The 6,188-nt window shown below is 38.3% G+C and overlaps 1 protein-coding gene and 1 pseudogene across 5 annotated transcripts in view; both read left to right on the top strand.

Moving 5' to 3' along the window:
- ANO4 (anoctamin 4) overlaps window positions 1-6,188 on the top strand; it is a 324,230-nt gene that overhangs the window by 253,765 nt on the left and 64,277 nt on the right. The gene's annotated exons all lie outside the window — the stretch shown is intronic.
- Window positions 1,652-4,113, top strand: LOC119469169 (annotated as a pseudogene).

Below are 6,188 nucleotides of genomic sequence, written 5' to 3' on the forward strand. Positions count from 1 at the left end.
TCTTTCCATTTGCTTGGTAAATATTCCTCCCTCCCTTTATTTTGAGCCTATGTGTGTCTTTGCACACGAGATGGGTCTCCTGAATACAGCACACCAATGGGTCTTGACTCTTTATCCAGTTTGCCAGTCTGTGTCTTTTAATTGGGGCATTTAGCCCATTTATATTTAAGATTAATACTGTTATGTATGAATTTGGTACTGTCATTATGATGCTACCTAGTTATTTTGCCCATTGGTTGATGCAGTTTCTTCATAGTGTCCATGGTCTTTACAATTTTGTATGTTTTTGCAGTGGCTGGTACCAGTTTTTCCTTTCCATATTTAGTGCTTCTTTCAGGAGCTTTTTGTAATTTTGTCTGGTGGTGACAAAAATCTCTCAGCATTTGCTTGTCTGTAAAGTATCTTATTTCTTTTCCCTCATGAAGCTTAGTTTGGCTAGATATTAAATTCTGGATTTAAAATTCTTTAAGAACATTGAATATTGGCCCCCACTCTCTTCTGGCTTGTAGGGTTTCTGCTTAGAGATCCACTGTTAGCCTGATGGACTTCCCTTTGTGGGAAACCTGACCTTTCTTTCTGGCTATGCTTAACACTTCTTTTTTCATTTCAACCTTGGTGAATCTGATGATTATGTGTCTTGGGGTTGCTCTTCTCGAGGAGTATCTTTGTGGTGGTCTCTGTATTTCCTGAATTTGAATGTTTGCCTACCTTGCTAGGTCGGGGAAGTTCTTCCAGGTAATATCCTGAGGAGTGTTTTCCAACTTAGTCTTATTCTCCCCATAACTTTCAGATATGCCAATTGAACGTAGATTTGGTCTTTTCACATAGTCCTATATTTCTTGGGATTTATCCCAGGGATGCAAGGGTGGTTCAACATATGTAAATCAATCAGTGTGATACATCATATCAACATAATGAAGGACAAAAGCCACATGATCATTTCAGTTGATGACAAAAGCCACATGAACGTTTCAGTTGATGATAAAGTTTAACATTTCTTTATGATAAAAATCCTCCAAAAACTGGGTATAGAAGAGGCATACTTCAACATAATAACAGCCATATATGACAGACCAACAGTGTCATACTGAGTGGGGAAAAGTGAAAACATTTCCTCTAAACTCTGGAACATAACAAGGATGTTCGCTTTCACCACTGTTATTCAACATAGTACTCGAAGTCCTAGCTCGAGCAATCAGATATGAGAAAGAAATAAATGACACCCAAACTGGAAAAGAAGACATCAAATTATCCTTGTTTACAGATGTTATGATTTTTTATCTGGAAAAACCTAAAGACTCCACCAAAAATCTATTAGAGCTGATGAATTCAGTAAAGTTGCAATATACAAAGTCAACATGCAAAAATCAGTAGCATTTCTATATGCCAACAATGAATAATCTGAAAAAGAAATCAAGAAAGTAATCCCATTTACAATAGCTAAAAATAAAATTAAATCACTAGGAATTAACGAAAGAAGTGAAAGACCTCTACAATGAAACCTATAAAACACTGATGAAAGAAATTGAAGAGGCTTTCTCTCTTGATGGGAGAGTGTCTGGCTTCACATCCCTGATGTGGCTGTGTGGTCAGAGGCCTCCTTGTGGAGCAGAGCAAGGCCAGGCAGCCCCTGCTCCAGTCACACATTGCCATGGCTGTGGTTCCCAAGCCAGTGCAGCAGCAGGAGGAGGACTGCAGCAAGCTGAGATCTGTACCTCTGCACCTGAATGTTGATCCCTTACTTCAGATTGACATACCTAATGTGCTCAGTGAGAGAGATAAGGTCAAATTTACAGTGCACACAAAGACCACACTGCCCACATTTCAGAGTCCAGAGTTTTCTGTTAGAAGGCAACATGAAGACTTTGTGTGGCTACATGACACTCTTATTGAACAGACTATGCTGGACTTTTGTGAGTGTTTAAAAAATCTAATAAGCTAGTTCTTTCTGCCTTGTTATTCATTTAGTTTAAAAAGACTTATATACACTTTTTATAATGGATTGTGAAAAGTTTGATTTCATCTACCTACTAGAGTATGTGCTAACTGTAGATCAGTTGGAAAATATGTGAAGGAATAGTGTTACAGCTTTGAGGTGATGCATACAGGCTTACATTGTTCACATTTTAAAGGGGTGTAAACAGTGTAATGACTTTAGTCTTATCTACCTTTAGGTTTAGTTTTTCTCTAGTATGTTCTTTCCAATGTCAGTAGAATTGATTTCTAGGAAACATTAGTATTGGTAATAGTATGTGATAAGATTTCTCAAAAGTGTTGAAGGAGGCCATGCCTATAATCCTAGCGCTTTGGAAGGCCAAGGTGGGTAGATCACCTGGGCTCAGGATTTCAAGACCTGCCTAGGCAACATGATGAGACCCTGTCTCTACTAAAAGTATACAAAATTAGCTGGGCATAGTGGTACATACCTGTAGTCTCAGCTACTGGGGAGGCTGAGACATGAAAATCGCTTGAACCTGGGAGGTGGAGGTTGCAGTGAGCCGAGGTCACGCCACTTCACTCCAGCCTGGGTGACAGAGTGTCTACCAAAAACAAAAAAGTGCCCAAGGAGGCAGTTTTCAGCCCTTGATTGTTAATTCTTGGCTGCAGGAACAGAGACTTCACTGATTTTAAAGGAAATTTCCATGCATTTTTGTCCTGCCAGGCAGACTGAAGAATCTGTCCAAATGATGATTTCTTAATAATTGAACAAAATTAGCACTGAAGCTTATATTTAGATACATTCTGTTCAAAATTAGAGTCCTTGATTATCCTTTGGGATTAGGAAACAAATTCCTTTGGAATATTGGAGACTTTATAATCTTGACGGCTAATGGTTGGTGTTTAGCATTCATTTTAGGCCAAGATTGTACTAGTTTTAGGCCAGCACTGAAGCAGTATAGACACTGTTGTGCTCTGAATGATTGTCTGTAGTGGATAAACTGAACAAATGATTGCTGTCAAAGTAAATATGCAACTCTCGGGAAGACACCTCCTTTTAAGTGGCCAGAAGAAACAAGGAAGGTTAAGAAAAGACAGGAGTTGACTTTTAAATAGCTCCACAGGAGTGAAGTGGTTGTCTCCTGTGGAACAGCAAGAGTAGAATGAGGCACCAACTAGAAAACATAGCTGCTGTGACAAGAGGCTCATGAGTTCCTGCCTCTGCTGCAGATTCCACCTGGGCCTATGAAGCCCAACTTCCATGGTCCTCGAGAGAAGATGCAGAAACAGGGAGAAGGTGGAGGTTCTATGACCAAAGAAGAGTTTGCCAAGATGAAACAAGAACTGGAAGCTGAGTATCTCCCTGTTTTTCCAAAGACTGTGTCCTCCCATGAAGTCTTTTCTCTGCAGCTTTCTTCTCACCCTGTTCTCAGTAAAGGTCGCAGCTTTCGTGTTTTCCTGGAATATGATCAGAATCTAAGTGTTAGGAGGAAAAATGCTAAAGAGATATTTGGTAGCTTCTTCAAAAGTGTGGTGAAAAGTGCTGATGAAGTCCTTTTTGCTGGAGTTAAGGAATTAGATGACTTCTGTGAGCAAGAGAACAACTTCCTTATTAACTATCATAATAGGATCAAAGATTCTTGTGTGGAAGCTGACAAAATGACCAGATCTCATAAAAATGTTGCTGATGACCATATCCACACTGCAGTCTGCTTACATAACCTGGCTTTAGGAAAGCCCGCAGTCATCAAAAACTACCTATCGAAGGTTGCTGAGCTATTTGAAAAACTTAGGAAAGTAGAGGGTCAAGTCTCATCAGATGAAGATTTAATGCTAACAGAGCTCCTCTGATACTACATGCTCAACCTTGAAGCTGCCAACGCTCTCTTATACAGATACACCAAAGCCCTCATTGATTGTGAGAACTCAAACAAAGCTCTGGGTAAGACCTGGTTAAAGAGCAAAGATGTCAAGTTGGCTGCTGCCAGAAATTTGAACAGCTTTCTGAATCTGCAAAAGAAGGACTGATAAATTCAAATGGAAGAGAGTGGCAGCATTTAGAAAGAATTTAATTGAAATGTCTGAACTGGAAATAAAACATGCCAGGAACAGTGTCTCCCTTTTGCAGAGCTGTATTGACTTGTTCAAGCATAACTGATATGCCTTCACTCTGAAGAGAAGAAATGAATATGAAAGGAGGCCAAACATCACTTGCAGTTAAATCACTACCATGGAAGATTTATTAGCTTCAACTTTAGTTTAAAATTATGTGAATAAATATTTTGATTTCTACAAATGTTATCATTTAACAATGGTTTAAAAATATTATTGCTTGCTACTTGGACATAACTAGTTTTTCCTTGTGCATGTAATACCTCTGGGCAGAATCTAAACACTGAGTTCTCCTGTAGTTTGTCTTTAGTTACTAAGAAAGGGTGTAGGAGACATGTGCCCTCTGGAAGCAAGTAGAAGCAATCACCGGGCACACGTCCCTACAAACCCATGAATGTCAGGGAGGTGCCAGTTACAGCAGGTGATTCAGCTACTTGAGGCAGGTAACAGGCCTTCCATTCTTCACTGAAGGTGGGGTTTGTATTTTTGTTTTGCCCCCTGTTACTCCCCTGGTAGTTATATGGTGTTTGTACTATAACAACAGCAAGAAAATCTCATTTACCTTTATATACTCTTTGGACCTCCTTTTATTAGTTGAGATAGAAATATTTGAGGGAGAGAAGTGTCTATGGGTATATATGGAAACAAATAATGTGGTCTACTTTATAAGATGGCCAGATCTACATTAGGAAAGATATGAACTCCCTCCCTAGTGGCTGTGGGGTTGGAGGGACAATGTATGTCTTTGGACGTTTGTTTTTTATAAAGTATATAATAAAATAATCGTACTGCTAAAAAAATTGAAGAGTACACCAAAAAATGGAAAAATAGCCTATGTTCATATATTGGAAGAATCAATATTGTTAAGATGCCCACATTACTCAAAGCTATCTACAGATTCAACTCAATCCTTATAAAAATACCTATTATGTCTTCACCGAAATAGAAAAAATAATCCTAAAATTTATATAGAATCACAAAAGACCCAGAATAGCCAAAGCGATCCTGAGCAAAAACAACAAAACTAGAAGAATCACATTACCTGACCTCAAATTATCCTGTTCATCTGTAGTAACCAAAACAGCCAAGTACTAGCATAGAAACCAGACACATAGACCAATGGGATAGAATAGAGAACCCAAAAACAAATCCACACACTTAGAGTGAACTCATTTTTTTACAAAGGTGCCAAGAATATACATTGGGAAAAAGTTTCTTCAATATATGGTGCTGGGAAAGCTGGATATCCATATGCAGAATAATGAAACTAGACCCTTATCTTTCCTTATATACAAAAAATCAAATCAAAATGGATTAAAGACTTGAGTATAAGACATCAAACTATGAAACTACTAAAAGAAAGCATTGGGGAGCTCTCCAAGACACGGAACTGGGCAGAGATTTCTTGAGTAATACCCTATAAGAACAGTCAACCAAAGCAAAAATGTACGAGTGGGATCACATCAAGTTAAAAACCTTCTGCACAGCAAAGGAAACAATCAAAGTGAAGAGGCAACCCAAAGAACCCCATAATGGGAGAAAGTACTTGTAAACTATCCATCTGACAAGGCATTAATAACCAGAATATATAAGAAGCTCAAACTACTTTGTAGGAAAAAGACCTAATATTACAATTTAAAAATAGGCAAACATTTTAACAGACATTTCTCAAAAGAAGATATACATGTGGCAAACAGGCATATGAAAATGTGCTCAATACCATTGCTCATCATAGGAATGCAACTTAAAACTACAGTGAGATATCATCTTTTCCCAGTTAAAATGGCTTTTATCCAAAAGTCCGGCAACAAGAAATTCTAGCAAGGATGTGGAAAAGAGGGAACACTTGCACACTGTTGGTGGGGATATAAATTAGTACAACCACTATGAAGAAAAGTTTTGAGATTCCTCAAAAAACTAAAAATGGAGCTACCATATGATCCAGCAATCTCATTGTCAGGTACATATTCAAAACAAAGGAAATCCATACATTGAAGAGTTATCTGCACTCCTATGCTTGCTGCAGCGCTGTTCACAATAGCCAAGGTTTGGAAGCAACCTAAGTGTTCATCAACAGATATATGAATAAAGAAAATGTGGTACTTATACACAGTGAAGTACTAGTCAGCCTTAAAAAA

This window comes from Cebus imitator, unplaced genomic scaffold, assembly GCF_001604975.1.
Source record: "Cebus imitator isolate Cc_AM_T3 unplaced genomic scaffold, Cebus_imitator-1.0 Scaffold18, whole genome shotgun sequence".
Lineage (NCBI taxonomy): Eukaryota > Metazoa > Chordata > Mammalia > Primates > Cebidae > Cebus > Cebus imitator.